Raw genomic sequence first — 16143 nt, forward strand, 5'->3', positions numbered from 1 at the left:
ATCTGTCTTTAATCAGAGGATGTGAAGACCTAGCCGTGAATGTCAGATCATTTACTGGATGTCAGGGTCTGTTTTCCTCTTTCTGATGAGTGTTCTAGGGCTCCAGCATCATATGGTGAAGAAATCAGTAAAAGTGTTTCTTTTGGCTGTTTGATAATCCCCCACCTTCCTTCCTCATCAGTTCTGTATTTATATGGAAGTAACCACTGAATCAAGATGGTGCAGGCCAAGTTAGAAGAGCAGTGCTTCTAAATGCCAAACAACTCAAAAATGCACCATTTGCTCAAGAGTTTATTATCATCTCAGCATGAGCCCAAGTATACCTAATTTTAAAGGGGGCATGGTGTATCTTTTGTAACCTGAACGATAGGACTACCCAGTCTTCACTATTGTTCCAAAGATCCTGTACAACCATCTACTAGGGCCCTGGTTCGAGTTCAAGGTTTCCTCAAAACACAACTGTATGGTTTTTAGGAAGGTCTTTTACCAGTATCCCAGCACCCTCTGGGTTTCCTGTATTCCTCTGTTAGCATCCCTGATATTTTGTAATTATGTTGCTTATAATCTATCTGCCTGGTTAAACTTTCTCCCATATGTTTGTAACCCTTGACCTTAATTTTAACAAGGGACTTGGCACAGGTTAGATTCTCTATAAATATTAAATGGATTTAAAATGGAGATTTAATTCCTGGCTTGAATTCATCTCACACAACATTTATTGAGTCTGTCCTATAAGCCAGGAAGACATTTTGATAAATCAGATGTCCTTACTTTCAGGGAATTAGCACTCACTTATAATAGATTTAAGAAAAAGAAGACCTGTCATTTATTTAGTGTCGGGTACTATGTTAGGTGCTTCACATGTGTTTGAATAATTATTGCTGTTTTACTGGTAAAACAACCGATAAGTTGTGGGTTAAGTGATTTTGCTGAAGTCACACAGCTACTAAGTGGCAGAGCAAGGATTTTAACTCAGATAGTCTGGTTTCTTTTGCCTTCAATCCTTGCCAGCATCAGAGTCTTTTCCAATGAGTCAGGTGGCCAAAGTATTGGAGCAAAAGGAGAAGAGGGCGACAGAGGATGAGATGGTTAGAACATGAATTTGAGCTGACTCTAGGAGAGAGTGGAGGACAGAGGAGCCTGGTGTGCTGCAGTCCATGGGGTTGAGTTGAACATTGACTTAGTGAGTGAACAAAAGCCTGACTCCTGTAATACTTTCCCAACTACTAGGCTGAAAGATGCCACATAAATTCACAGTTCTGTCATTAAATCAGTGTTCAAGTTGATCTGGGGGGGCCTGGGCTTGCGATAGCTTGAAATAGGATCTCAGTTCTTTGACCAGAGATTGAAGCCAGGTGGAGGCAGTGAGAGTGCAGAATCTTAGTCACGAGACCAAGAGGACCAGTGGCTAGGTCCTGGTTCTTCTGAATTTCAACAAAAAGCTGGAAGTAGCAAAACAAGTGTTTTTTTAGGAGGAAAAAAGTATATTGTGGGTAGATATACACAGGTGGGCTCAGAGAGAGTCATGTGCCTTTGTGGGCACGTTTAGTGGCTCAGTCGTGTCCAGCCCTTTGAGACCCCATGAACTGTAGCCCGCCAGGCTCCTCTGTCCATGGGATTCTCCAGGCAAGACTACTGGAGTGGGTTGCCATTCCCTTCTCCAGGGGATCATCCTGACCCAGGGATTGAACCCAGGTCTCCTGCATTGCAGGCGGATTCTTTACTGTCTGAGCTACCATGGAAGCCTTTGCGGTAGCTTTGGTCACTTATTTGGGGCAGTTCTTGTGAGTTTCCTCTGGTCAATCACCTTGCTTTGCCTGGCTCTGAATGCGTACTTGGTACAATTTAGGGCCCTGCCTGTCTTGTATGCAAGCATCTTTTGGCCAAGATGGAGTCCAGTGCAAGGGTTCTGGGAAGCTGATGGAGTATATTATAGTCCAGCACTTCCTCCCCTCTCTGACTTCTGAGGAACCTTTCTGTGTATGTGCAGTTTGGGGGATCTTCTTGATCTCAAAAATGAGAAATATGTATATAGTCTCTTTATCTTCTATCCAAGCAGGACCGGGCTCCTGTCATTATCTTCATCTTGGAGCATCTGCCCACAGGGGACAGATGTCAGCTGCTCAGCTTGAGGTCCGTTTATCTCTTGCATCAAGGTTCTGGATCTAGGTTTTTCAAAATTGCAGCAGATACTTAAAGTCTAGTAGGTTAATAAGACCATCATAGGGAAGACTTTATGTTCCTGTTACTGGCCAGTGTGGATGGGGGAGCAGAGTTGTACTGGCTTTCTGTTAAAGCAGAAGGATTTCCGTTTATAGAAATATAATATATTTGGGGGAGGGGAGCGCCCATTTGCTCAAAACAGGTGTTCCCCGCCACTTCCTCCACAGACCCCCTCCCGTCTCCCGCCCCCCCGCCCCCAAACACACATTCTGAAGTAGGGAGGGGAAGTGGGGAAAGAGAAGAAAAGGCGAAGAGGATGTGAAGGGCCGCCAGGTGGGCATCCTCCACAGCCCTGCCTCACCCTCCAGCCCGCGCCGGCCACACCCCTCAGCCCCGCCCTCACCCCCAAACCCACTTTAAACTCCCGCCCCCTCTTAACGACGACCAATGTCCAGCCGGGGAGCCCTCAGGAGGCTGAGGATTGGCCGGCGCCGCGGTTGCCGAGGTGACGGGTGGGTCCGGCGGGGTCCCAGAGCCGGGCGGGGCGGGGGCGAGGATTGCCCGGCAGTTTCCGCCCCAGCTGGCCCAGGCCTACAACGCCCAGGTTTGCCCTCCTGGGTACCTAGAGGGGGTGGTCCCCGCGAGCCCCTTGGACCCGTAAGTCCCCCGCCGGCCTCCGGCTCGGGGCGCGCCGCCCTCCGCCTTCGTCTCCGCCCCCAGGATCTGCGGCTGCCAGCTCCCGAGCGTGGCTTCCCCGGCCGGCGGCGCGATGGGCTGCGGGAACTCCACCGCCACCAGCGCGGGCGCGGGCCAAGGTGAGCGCGGCGGGCGGCTGCGGGCGCGGGGACCGCGACTCGGGGGCGGTGGGGAGCTCTGCAGGGCTGACCGCCTCTGCGGGAGAGGCCAGGAGAGAGGCGGCGAGAAGGACGGGTGCGGGGACCCGGGGCAGGGAGGGCGTGCAGCCCCCTCTCCTCGTCCCCGATTTCGGGGCAGGAGCCGACCGTCCGGGTTAGGACAGCCTGAAAACAGGGCATTTCCCCTCCCTGTGCGGGGGCGGTCACGCCTGGATGAGGAGAACCTGCAGGGCGATCCTGCGCAGGGAGCGCGGGGAGCCCTTGTGGCGGGGCTCCCCTGCAGCGGGTAGTCCCGGCACTCTCCTAGGAGGGAGGTTTCCTAGTCGTGGCCAGCGTCTGCTCCCTCCTTTCTCGCACTCGCTTCCGCAGGCCTCGGGCCCCAGCCCCTCGCAACCCAGAGTCTGCACCTGGAAAAGTGCAGCAGAAAGATTCAGGACTTTCTTTAGGGGAAGGGAAGGTGCTAGTGGGTTGAGAACTGCAAACAGGGCACTAAAAATTCATCTGAGTCTGTCTTGATGTTTAAGACTGGCTGGGCTGTTAAGATTCCTCTGAGAAGCTGCAGTATCGAGGATGCTTTAGAATATGTGTGGCAGAGCTTTAATATTAGCAGTGATCTGTTCATATATTTTTCATTAAAAAAAAATATTGAAACTTCTTTTTACACTTCTTCATTGTGTTGATTGGCCGGGGAAGTCGTCTAGATTCCCCCGTCAGCCAGGCGTTGTATCAAGTGACTTATTCCAAAACTCAACGGTTCTCTTTGACTCAGCTAGTGTCTACAGATTTAAGAGTCTGGGTCTGTTTTGAGTAATACAGTATCTGCTGACCTATTTTGGTGTCTTTTGGATGAAGAACTCATATCTCCTCCAATTGAGATCAATCAGACGCCACATCTCATCCCAACCAGCAAATGGGAGCAGCGCTCTGATGCTGCAGTGTTTCCAAGGCCGGAGCGGATGCCTGGTCAATGACTTTGTGACCTTGGGCCTGTCACTTCCCTTGATCCAGACCTCCTGGAAGATGTAGTTTAAAATTCAAGCCTTTCCAGTTTATTTATTTTAAAGTTTATTTTGTTGTTCACCTGTGGGATCAGATATGGGAATCTGCTCATTTAATTGGCGAAGTTTGTTGTTCCTCTCTGGCTGTCAGTGACCACACATAAGAAATATTTTAGGAGAAGGCACTAAAATATGTGCGATTCTAGTCCCAAAGCTGTGAATGAAGCCAGGTAATGATTCATTGAAAAGTTTATCTCTTAGAGGTCATCTTTACCATCTCGAATTAAATTCCCAATCTTGTGACAGGCAGAGAACTCCTGGGGAACAAACCCTTTCAATTCTTGTAACAGCGTCAAAGGTAGTTAGTTTAGTTAGTGCCTTAGCATATGGACAGGAGTCTCACTTGAGAGTGGCCAGAGAGCTCTGTGTGGAAACCTGGAACCATGTCAAGACCGCATCCTGCACCAGTAATTACAGTTTACTCTTTAACAACTGAGGTTGCACTGTGTGGGTCCACTTATACATGGATTTTTTTCAACAGTAAATGCTGTAGTAGGACATGCTCTTCAGTCAGTTGAATCCAAGGCTGTGGGACTGTGGATATGGAGGGCTGACCATGAATTATACTCAGATTTTCCACTCTGTGGAGAGTTGGCGCCCCTAACCTCCGTGTTATTCAAGGGTCAAATGTATATCTCTCAACCTAACATGCACTGTGGCCCTACGCCTTCCACTGCATGTGCACCTTACTTTTAAAAAGGTTAAAAACCATTACCTTTGGTTTGGTAGGTTTTCCATGTTATCATAAAAAGAAACAAAGAAAAGAAGTTGTAGGAAGGATTTATAACCCATTTGCTTTAAAGTAGAGCTAGCTTACTTCAGGGCATGTTGCCTCCCTGTCAGGGAATCGAACCCTAGTTTCCTGAGTGAGAGGCAGGGATACTCACCACTATCCTAATGAGGAGGGTTTCCCTGGTAGCTCAGTAGGTAAAGATTCTACTTGCAATGCAGGAGATCTGGGTTCGATCCTTGGGTGGGGAAGATCCTCTGGAGAAGGAAATGACAACCCACTCCAGTATTCTTGCCTGGAAAATCCCTTGGACAGAGAAGCCTGGCAGGCTACAGTCCATGGGGTCCCAAGAGTTGGACTCGACTTAGTGATTAAACCACCACTACCAGCTTACTTCATTTATGTTTTTGTTTATTAATGAACTGCTTGTCAGGTTTGGAGATAGAGGGAGGTTTTCCATTGCTAAACCAGGATGATGATAAGTGAGCTCTGCAATGGTGATGTAAGAAATAGAGAAAACATGATTCTCTTTACAAATATTTGGTTGACCTTTATTCCCCCAGTGAGCACATTCCTTTTTATGTAAAGGGAGATACAGTTATATTGAAAGAAACCACTCCGAGCACACGTCTTCGTGATGAGTAGCCTCACTTTTGTTCACGAAGGACAGCTCCTGTAAGAGCGTGCTGTTCTCTCCTCAAGCTCGCTCTTTGCTAAAAATTACTGTATGTTCAGAGAAGAGGAAAATAGCGAGGGCAGACTGTAAAACACGAAGGAGAAGAAAACATTATGAGTTGGAAGTTACTGCATCACCTCTTTGATGACTCTGCCCTTGTCTCTGAGAAGTCATCCCCCAAACATTTCTCTGCTGGTGAGTCCGGGTGCCTAGCCTCGGGCGTTGGCCATTGTTATTTTGAAATTTTCTGTCAGCTGGTGGTGGCACCTTAGGTTCAGAAAGGAAATGCATCAAGAGGAGAGATGGAAGGGTAAGAGAACTAAACCACAGTGCAAAGGTTTCTTTCAATTGTGAACTTTGGCATCAGCATTAAATACGCTATTGCCCAAGCTGCAAATGCATGTCACTGAACTCAAGTAAAATGAAATGCATTAAATTGGTGTTATCTCCACCCTCCAGTAATTACAGTGCGAAACTTCTGAAATGTCCCAGGAGTCTTACACTTCAATAGTCATTTTTAAGCTTTTTAGCGGAAAAAAAAAAAAAAAAACAGAAAGATGATGGGCAGGTGCTGAACTTGAATGTGGAGAGTGAAGCTCAAGCTTGACTTTGGCACTGTGCTGGCTGTCACTGTGGGCATTTCACTTTATTTTTTTGAGCAACAGGATAGCACCCTACTGTAATTACTATATAGAAGTGGAGTAATACCACGTTGAAGGTGAAATGGTGTTCCCCGAATATTTTTCTATAAGAACACAGCAAATCTGCTTTCAGAAGATACATTAGCACTTTATAACAAGGACCCCCAACGTGAAATCGCCATTGTAAGCCCTGTCTTACTCTCTAAGTAATTCAGGTAAAACCAGATAATTGTTTCTTTTCCCTGGACTATCTGGACAACAGCTTTTCTTGGCTTTTGTCTGGTGAAATTGGTTTATATGACAAATGGATATTTAGTAGTGTGCTTCAGTAAATTTGATTCTGTATGTCCAATACATGGAGAAACTAAAATGCAGTGCAGTGATCAAACAGCCAGAAGGAATCAGCTCATACAGGCCCTAGATAATTTAGGGTAGATTTCCTTTACAGTAGATTTCTAAGTGTAAGTTAGTACATGGTCCACCTCTGTGTGCAAAGTTTTGTACTTTGTTAGGCAATTTTAGGGCAAGGGTAGGGGCAGCCAGCAAGGGATGACTGTAGAATGAAATCAAGCTTTCCCCCTCTTGAGAAACTGGTTGTTGAGGCAGGAAGATTCACCATTTGAGAACTCCTGCAAAGCAAAGCGTAGTCAAATATACACTGAGCATCCAAATGCCCAAGAGATGTGGAATAAATGATAGTTTATTCACAGAAGTCTTCAGGGAGGAGTCAGAGTATCCGTGCTATCAGGGTAGAAGGGGTCATGAGAACCACTTTGATTATACGAGCGCGGTCCCCATTCTGATGTTTTAGGACCATCACTGTCTCAATATAGGAATTTGATTTTTCCCAACCTAGAACTATACAGGACTTGTATTTTCCGTTCAGTGACAATTCAGTACACTTTCCCTGCATAGCGTAGAGTCTAGACTCTAAACTTTAGAGGAATGTCTGAGTTTAAGAGCCCATCTTTTAAAAATTGAAGTGTTGTTGATTTACAGCGTTGTGTTAATTTCTGCTATATAGCAAAGAGATTGTTATATATAGTTTTTAAAATATTCTTTTCCACTGTGGTTTATCTTAGGATATTGAATATAGTTCCCTGTGCTATGTAGTCAAATCTTGTTCTTTTTCCATCCTATGTGTAATAGTTTGCATCTGCTAACCCCAGACCCGCAGTCCATCTCTCCCTCATCCCCTACCCCCTGGCAACCACAGGTCTGTTCTCTATGTCTGTGAGTCTGTTTCTGTTCTGTAGATACGTTCATTTGTGTCATATTTTAGATTCCACAGTGATATCGTATAGTATCTATCTTACTTTGATAGATAAAGAGTCAATTTTGAAAGGGTTTCATTTGCTACAGGGCAGGGAACTGTTGCTTTCTCTGTGTTTTTCTTTGCTGTCTATCTCCACCACTCTCTCGCTCAGCAGCCAGATTCTCTATTCCCTTGTTTTTCCTTGAATATATTCCTTAATTAGGCGGAGACATGAACACCCCTGCATTTGAGCTGATGAACCATAGCAGGTCAGTCATTTCCTGTGTATAGTCATGCATGTAGATTGTTGCCTGAGTCTGTAATGTAAACCAGGAAATCCTATTTTATGTGAACCAGAAAAATCTCTTCAAAGTTTGGATGGTTCCAAATGTGTACAAGAGCCTATTTCAGTGTAGACTATTTTGCAGGCTGTGAAAAATATTTGCATCAGCAGAGTCATTTCAGAAGTATTCTGCTCCTTGATTGAATTGTTGAGTTGCTTTTTCTACCAGAGATGTGTAAGTGGCAGCTCTCTGACCATAACTTAGTTTATTACTAGACTCTTTCTATAGTGGTTCTTCTGTTATTTATATACTAATAGTCTAAGGAGGTGGGGAAGAAGAATTTTATTCTATTTTATCATTGTACCCAGGGAGTTACTATAATTCTTTTGGGTCCAGTTACTTAGGTTAGTTACCACCTTATCCTCTATTAGATACATAATCACATTCTCTTCCGTTGCTGTAACTATGTAGTCCAGCCTTCATCTACATCTGTAGATGGTTTCAGTCAGTTTAATTCAGTCACTCAGTCATGTCCGACTCTTTGTGACCCCATGAATTGCAGCACGCCAGGCTTCCCTGTCCATCACCAACCCCCGGAGTTTCAAACTTATGTCCATTGAGTTGATGATACCATCCAACCATCTGATCCTCTGTTGTCCTTTTCTCCTCCTGCCTTCAATCTTTCCCAGCATCAGGGTCTTTTCCAGTGAATCAGTTCTTCTCATCAGGTGGCCAAAGTATTGTAGCTTCAGCTTTAGCATCAGTCCTTCCAATGAATATTCAGGACTGATTTCCTTTAGGAGGGACTGGTTTGATCTCCTTGTAGTCCTAGGGACTCTCAAGAGTCTTCTCCAACACCACAGTTCAAAAGCTTCAATTCTTCGGCACTCAGCTTTCTTTATAGACCAACTCTCACATCCATACATGACTACTGGAATGGTTTGGTAGTTCTGAAATTCAGCCACTGTGCTCAGCATTAGTCCAGGCTGTGTAGTGGTAATAATATAAAATTTTGCTGATATCATCAAAGAAGTCATTAATATCTTATGTGCTACTTCCCCCCCAGCTCACTTAGGGCCCCCTCACCCCCCACCAATCTGTCTTTCTATTCTTTAAACATGCTCCACTCATTCTTGTTATCTGGCTATTTGAAATACTCTTTCCTGGAGAGCTGATATTTTGTTTATTTATTGTCATTTTTGTTTCCCTTCCCCAAAGGTAAGCTTCATGAGAGTCTTGTACATCTTGTTCACAGCTAGACACTCGGCCTCAAGACCAATATTCAGTCTTCCAGTGAAATTTTTTGGGTCTTAAAAATTTTTTTTGTTGAATGGATAAATATACTGGGGAAACAAAAAAGGTATAAAATTAAGTCCTAACTTGTATAGGCACTCTGTGACTGATATAGCACTAGAGCAATGAAATAAAACCTTAAGCAACCCGGGAAGCCTGCTTGGAAGAGGCGGGACTTGATTTGACTTTGAAGAATAGGTAGGATTTGGATAAGCAGAGAATGGAAGGGAGGGCACTTTTAGAGCAGTAAGAAAACGCAGGGACAGAAACGGGCTCGGTGCATTTCAGGGCAGTAGCTCACACTGGTTGCAGAGTGTTGGAAGTAAGAGCCGTCAGGATGGGAGCTGGGAAGGACAGAGAGGCGAGAAGGCCTCAGAACTGAGAGGAGGCTCTGGAGCCAAAAGACCCCAGTTCAAATCCTGCTCGCATCATTTATCAGCTGCATAACCTGGACAACTTGCTGAAACTGTCTGTATCTTGGTTTCCTCAGCTGTAGAATGGGAGAGTAGTTATAGAACCTACTCAAGATTAAATGAGTTAATATATATCCGTGTTAGAGCAGTGCCTTATTGTCTAAGCACTTAGTATGCTATTATTAATACCAGGAAAGACTGTCATACCTGGTACAGAAGGACGGAGCCAGCAGTAGAGTGATGTGATTTCAGGCTGTCGTCAGGAGTCCTTAAGTGAGAGGGTTGTTGGTGAATGGTGGAGGCATTGACATCAAGGACCCCTGCAAGCCAGTTAGGCTGAGGACCGGCTACATGGGAGGGAGGTAGGAAGTGGAAGTGAAGCTGCTCAGTTGTGTCTGACTCTGTGACCCCTTGGGCTGTAGCCTATCATGCTCCTCCGTCCATGGAATTTTCCAGGCAAGAGTACTGGAGTGGGTTGCCATTTCCTTCCCCAGGGGATCTTCCCAACCCAGGGATCAAACCCAGTTCTCCCGAATTGCGGGCAGATGCTTTACCGTCTGAGCCACCAGGGAAGCCCGAGGGAGGTAGCGGGAGGGAGAAATGAAAATGAACCCAAACTGTTAAAGCCTAGGAGACAGGTGGCGCTAGTGGGAAAGAATCTGCCCACAATTCGGGAGACCTGGGTTCGATTCCTGGGTTGGGAAGATCCCCTGTAAGAGGGCATGGCAACCCACTCCAGTACTCTTGCCTGGAGAATCCCGTGGACATAGGAGCCTAGTAGGCTCCAGTCCATGGGGTTGCAGAGTCGGACACAACTGAAGCAGCTTAGCACAGAAGCAGGAGGCTGGAAGGAGCTGCTACTCCCTCTAAAGGGAAGGTAGGAGGATGCAGGTGACCCATTATCTTCCTGGATGGACTGCATTTGACGTGATGTGAATGACAAGATGTGTGGAAACACCTCTGTGCAGACAGTTATCCCTGGCGCGAAAGGATTAGGAAATTCACTTGTTCCAGACCCGCAGGATCGATGTTGCAACCACGTGGCTGGTTTATGAAGGTGACCCAAGAGAGTTATTCAATTCTGCCATGAGCCACTTACAGCTCAATAGAGACATAGCTTAAATTATAGCAGCTAAATGTCAATGCGTTGCCTTATGTCTGTACTTATATAGCTGTGTTTATTAATTTTTCTCTACTGAAAGCAAAATATTCAGCAAGGGCAACCTGTAAGCAAAGAGATTTCCTCTTAAGAACATCCACGTTCATTAACATAATTTTATTTGTGACAACATGGGTTGGACCTAGAGGATATTAAGCTAAGTGAAATAAGTCAGACAGAAAAAGACAAATACTGTGTGTTTTCACTTATATGTGGAATCTAAAAAAGGACACAAACAAATCACTATAACGAAACAAAAACAGACTCACAGGTACAGAGAGCAAACCAGTGGTTGCCAGGTAGTGAGGGGGGCTTGTGGGTGAAATAGGTGAAGGTATTAAGAGGTGTGTGTGCCAAGTCGCTTCAGTCGTGTCCAACTCTTTGCGACCCTATAGACTGTAGCCCACCAGGCTCCTTTGTCCATGGAATTCTCCAGGCAAGAATACTGGAGTGGGTTACCATGTTCTCCTCTGGGGGATCTTCCTGACCCAGGGATCGAACCTGTCTCCCCTACGGCTTTTGCATTGCAGACAGGTTCTTTATCGCTGAGCCACAGGGAAAGCTCCATTATTAAGAGGTATAAGCTACCAATTATACAATAAGTAAGTAAGTCAGCATAAGGAGAATAGTCAATAATGTTTTAATAACTTTGGTGCATAATCTATAAAAATGTTGAATCTTATGTTGTACCTGAAATTAACATAGCATCATAAGTCAACTATACTTTAAAAAATTTACATTTTTAGGATACATTGATCTGAAATTTTTTCTCCACTATTGAAGAAATAACTTATGATTCTGTGTCTCTTATTGGCTTATTGAAAAATAGACATTGCTGTAGTTGAACTAAAGAGCTGTTGTTCTACTTCTTTTGGCCAAATTGAGCTGATGACATAGTTTTAGAACTATTATGGGTCAGAGGAGACATAGCAAGCTGTCAAAATTAAAGGGAGCTTTGTTTTTTTTTCTACAGTTATGTTTATACAATTCTCAGAGAGACGTTTTTCTTTCATAAAACAAATAAAGAGTAAAACGTTCCTGCATATTTTTATTAGTTCCCATAAGAGCCATAATCATTTATATTTCTGATTAAAAGAAGAATGATTTGTGCATCTTTAGTGCCTTTTAGAAATTCTTCATGTGCATAATTTTATTTTCTGGTGTATGTGTTTTAAGTTATCACTACTCAGTCTGAACAAAGAGATACGATTTACTATGTAATTTAGCGATTCATTTGTTTGTGAACAGTTCCGGTATATTACATCAGTGCTATGAAGTGCATAGAGAACAGGGATGAAAAAGGCATTAATAGAGTGTTTTTTCAAATGTACATATGTCTGTGACCTTTCTTTTAAGAGAGATAAATATTTTATTTTTGTTAAAATTTGGCATGTGTATGGAAACTCATAAAAATAAATATATGACTCTGAACCATATTGAAAATGTACTGGGCAGTACAGGGCAGTCTTTTAAACTTATAAGATTTATTAGATTGCCAAGAAACATCTGTCTATAGGAACCAAGATGTTACAAATATCTGCTTATTATCACTGAACTGATGTATATTGCAGCTAGCTTTATCATGCACTACGAGTAAAATTTTGTCTGTGTTTGCAGAATAAGTGGCATGTCATATTAAATTTAATTTTTCTTCAATATTAATTTTGCTATGTATTTCTTTTCAAAAGGGAATTTCTGCTTTTGGAGAGGTGGAGGAGCACAGGGATGAGAAGTGTATTGGGTTGAGTGGTGACCTCTAAAAAAGATACGTTCTTATCCTAATTTGGAATATTGTCTTGTTCAGAAAAAGAGTCTTTGCCGGTATAATTAAGGATTTTGAGATGAGGACACCGTCTTAGATTATCTGGATAGGCTCTAAATCCTGGATGATGAAGCATCTTTGGAAGAGGCAGACAAGGAGAAGACAGATACGGAGAGGAGGTGACGTGAGGACAGGGGTAGAACAGAGAAGGCACTGTCTGGCCACCAGCTGCAGAGTGCCAAGGAGGACCCACTGTCCCCTGATGCTAAGAGGCCTGGCCGTGTTCTTCCCGCAGCCACTGCGGGGCGTCGGGACCTCCTGACACCTTGATTTTGTACTTCTGGCCTCCAGAACTCCGAGAGCACGCGTCTCTGTTGTCTTAAGGCATTTAGCTTGTGGTGATTTGTTACAGCATTCCTGCGGAACTAACACAGAAAACTTTTTTGTACTTGTTCCTGGAATGGGATAAAATCAGAAAATCAGAACATGAAGAGTTTACAAACAATACCTGTAGTGTGAGTAATCATCTGCTGAAGCAGATTCAGCACCGTTCAATCTTGGTGTGATTCATACAGAATTTCAAGGCTGTTCAGAGCCTCAGTTATTTAGGGGGGGTGCCCAGTTTCTATAAAATGTGAAGGTTATCTGAGACGTTTTTCCTTCCTGGATGCCATCTGCCTTTCCAATTCTCTGACACCGTCCAGTTCAATTCTGATGCTCATATGTGGAGTTAGTGTCTATCACCGTAGGTTTGAGGGCTGAGTCGCCCGAGATGGCCTCACTTCAGACACCAGTAGCAAGTATTGGGTCCCCAGCTTACTTGCACTGCTGTCTGACTTGACAGCAAATTTGGGGGTTCTCACATCCCCCCTCCTCAGATCTGACTGTTTGTTAGTATGACTCTATATATAAAGGACACAAATGAACAGCCAGATGGAGAGGTACAGAGGTCATGTTAAGAGACTCAGGCAAAGGGGTCTCCAGAGATTCAGTGTCCTCTATATCCTCTGTGGGTATGTTCATCACCAGAGTAAAAAGCATCAGCAAATTTTTATCTCCCTCTGTCAAAATTTCCATTCACATTATCATTTCCTTGGGCCCAGGACCTTTCAGCCTAGGCTATTAGAAGAGATTAGTAAATGTCATCAACTTATGTTCATATTTGTAAGTTACTGCTCTCACATTTATCTTGCTCAAGATCAGATTCAAACTGCATGATTCAGTTGTTTTGTTAGCCTTAAATTACCCATTCTGAATATACTGATTTGGGGGAACAAATCTCTAGACACATACTTGGAGCGCTTAATTTGCTTAACAATGTCATTGATGATGGAGCAGCAGCAGCAGCAGAGCCACTGAATTTTTAAAAATGAGAATTAGGAGATGTTAGACCTGAAAGAGAATTTAAGCATCATAGAGTTAGCCCAAAGGTGATATGAAGCCAACTTAGATGGCTAGCTAAGGAAACTCCGGGGAGTGATGCATCGAGAAAGCTTCTGAAGAATTCTAAAGGAGCCCAGGAAAAGGTAAGAGAGAAATAATCACACGGGAGTCACTTATTTGCCATTCCTGTTGTTTTGTAAGTCAGGAGACTGAGGCCAAGAGCAATAATTTGATGATAAAATTGAAGCCAAATTCCAGCTGGGACTCATATTCCCTGACTCTTCAGGTTCTCTACAGACAGGTTCCTAAGGGGTCTCTAGTGGGTGGAGGATGGTTCAGTCAGGTTCTTAGACTCTCAGGCCCACTTCAACCAGCAAATAGCTCCTCTTCCTCTTCTTTCAAGCTTTTGCTTACAGATTTGTTTGGAAAAAAAGTTCATTGGTTAAAGAAACATTGGAGAATCCATTCATTTCTTTATTCAATTCCCCATATTTTGTAATTGATTAATTAATCAATTCAATTGTCTTTTATTCTGCAATTGGTATTTGGAAGTCACTCTGCTAGGCAGTACTGGGAATTAAAGAGAGGAGTCTCCTCTCAAAGAGTTCACAGTTCAGTTGGAAACCAGATGTATGAATAATCCCCTATTGTAAAATGATAGGAGAGTAAGTGATGTAATTAGCTTCATTGAGGGAGCCTAGAAGGAGGAATTACAGCTTGGCTGCTGGGAGTCAAAGAATGCTTCATGGAGGAGGCAGCCTTTGAACTTGACTTTGAAGGATGAGTATCTTTCCAAGGAATCTAAGGGTCAAAGGCTTGAGATGAAAGAAATCTTAGAGATCTTGATAACCCAACCTCTCATTTTATAGAGGAGCCCACTGATGCCCAGAGAGGAGAAATGACTTGTCTATACTGATTGCGGGTCTCCTAGTTGAGAGCGCAGTAAAATGGAGCTGCAGGATGGGGGAACTACATGAAAAAAAGAGAGGTACAATGGAAGCAAGGTAGGCAGTGAGTGTGGGTGATAGCATTACTGCACTGGAGTTGATGGGACCCGAGGACTTCCTGAGCTCACCCCTGCTTCACAAGGCTATATTTCCTGACGCCTGTCACACACTCGGGATGAATTTGCCCTTACAAAACATTAATGCAATGGACTCATCTGTGTTCTGAATTTACTTTGTAACTTAAAACCACCAACACTGACAGGTTGACCAGTAAATCTTTTTTTGTTAACAGGGAGATACAGCCAAGTTTTATAAATAAAATGGTTGGAAATTGGAATAAAAGCTATGGCAGATGGTGTCACTTGGCCCAAAGATCCCTTCCCTACCACAGTCTTTCCTGTTGTCTTCATCTAGAGAAAGAGGAAAAGGTACATAGTCCTTTGACTAGCCTCTATGACAGTTAGGGTTGACAATGTGACCTAGCTCTGGCAAATGGCACAGAAAGAGAAGCTAGAAGTTTCCACTTGAATTAAAATCATGAAGTCTACTCCTTTGACTCTTTTCCTGCTGGTACAATGATGTGAAGCCTGGAGCAGCAGTTACTATTTTGTGGCCATGAGGCAAGAGCCACAAGAAGAAAAGCAAAGAACTAAGGATGGCAGAGTACAAACATAAGAAGTGTTTGAAATTTCAAAGTCTTCTTTAAATAGCAATGCCAGTAACTGTCTGTCTTTGTATGTGTTCACTCAGTTGTATCTGACTCTTTGTGACCCCATGGACTATAGCCCACCAGTCACCTCTGTCCACGGCATTTTCCAGCAAGAATATCGGAGTGGGTTGCCATTTCCTGCTCCAGGGGATCTTCCCAACCCAGGGATCAAATCATTGTCTCTTGTGTCTCCTGCATTGGCAGGCAGATTCTTTACCACTAGTGCCACCTGGGAAGCCTTCAGATATTCTATTATTGAGAAAATGATATACTATTTGTATATCTGTATGTATCAGGATAGTGTATGCTGTAAATATAAATATAAGTAAATATAAATGCTGTAAAAATAACTTTGTAAATTTCAGTATCTTAATACAATCATTGTTGATATCTTGGTCAAACAAAATCCTATGAGGCTTTTTCTAATTGGATTGCTCTTCAACTGGTAACTCAGGGATTCAGGCTCCTTCCAACTTGGGATCCTGTCACCTTCAGCTTATGGCCTCCAAAGTCATTGTTAAAGGAGATGAAAACATGGGTATAAACCCTCCCTAACTTCTTGGCTGGAAAATGACACCCATCCTTTCAGTTCATATTCCAATGGTTTGTAAGTAGAAATATGGCTCCATCTCAATGCAAAGCAACTTAGAAATGAAGTCTATGCCTAGAAAGCTGCTTAACAACTCTGTACTATGTAAGGGAAATCCAAATCTTTAATAGTTGGCTAACTCTTCCCTGCCACAATAACTCTTGGTAGATTTTTCTATTACTTGCAGCCAAATGCTTTTCTGATGTAACAGCAGAATACAGCATTTA

General features: G+C 43.7%; 1 long non-coding RNA gene across 1 annotated transcript; it reads left to right on the forward strand.

The window, feature by feature from the left end:
- Window positions 1–2625: 2625 nt before the first annotated feature.
- On the forward strand, window positions 2626–15217 carry LOC122424033. Its single transcript, XR_006264274.1, has 3 exons — window positions 2626–2978; window positions 3736–3737; window positions 15205–15217. It is a non-coding gene; the product is annotated as an uncharacterized LOC122424033 (long non-coding RNA).
- The last annotated feature ends 926 nt before the right edge of the window (window positions 15218–16143 follow it).

This window comes from Cervus canadensis, chromosome 21 (genome assembly GCF_019320065.1).
Source record: "Cervus canadensis isolate Bull #8, Minnesota chromosome 21, ASM1932006v1, whole genome shotgun sequence".
NCBI lineage: Eukaryota > Metazoa > Chordata > Mammalia > Artiodactyla > Cervidae > Cervus > Cervus canadensis.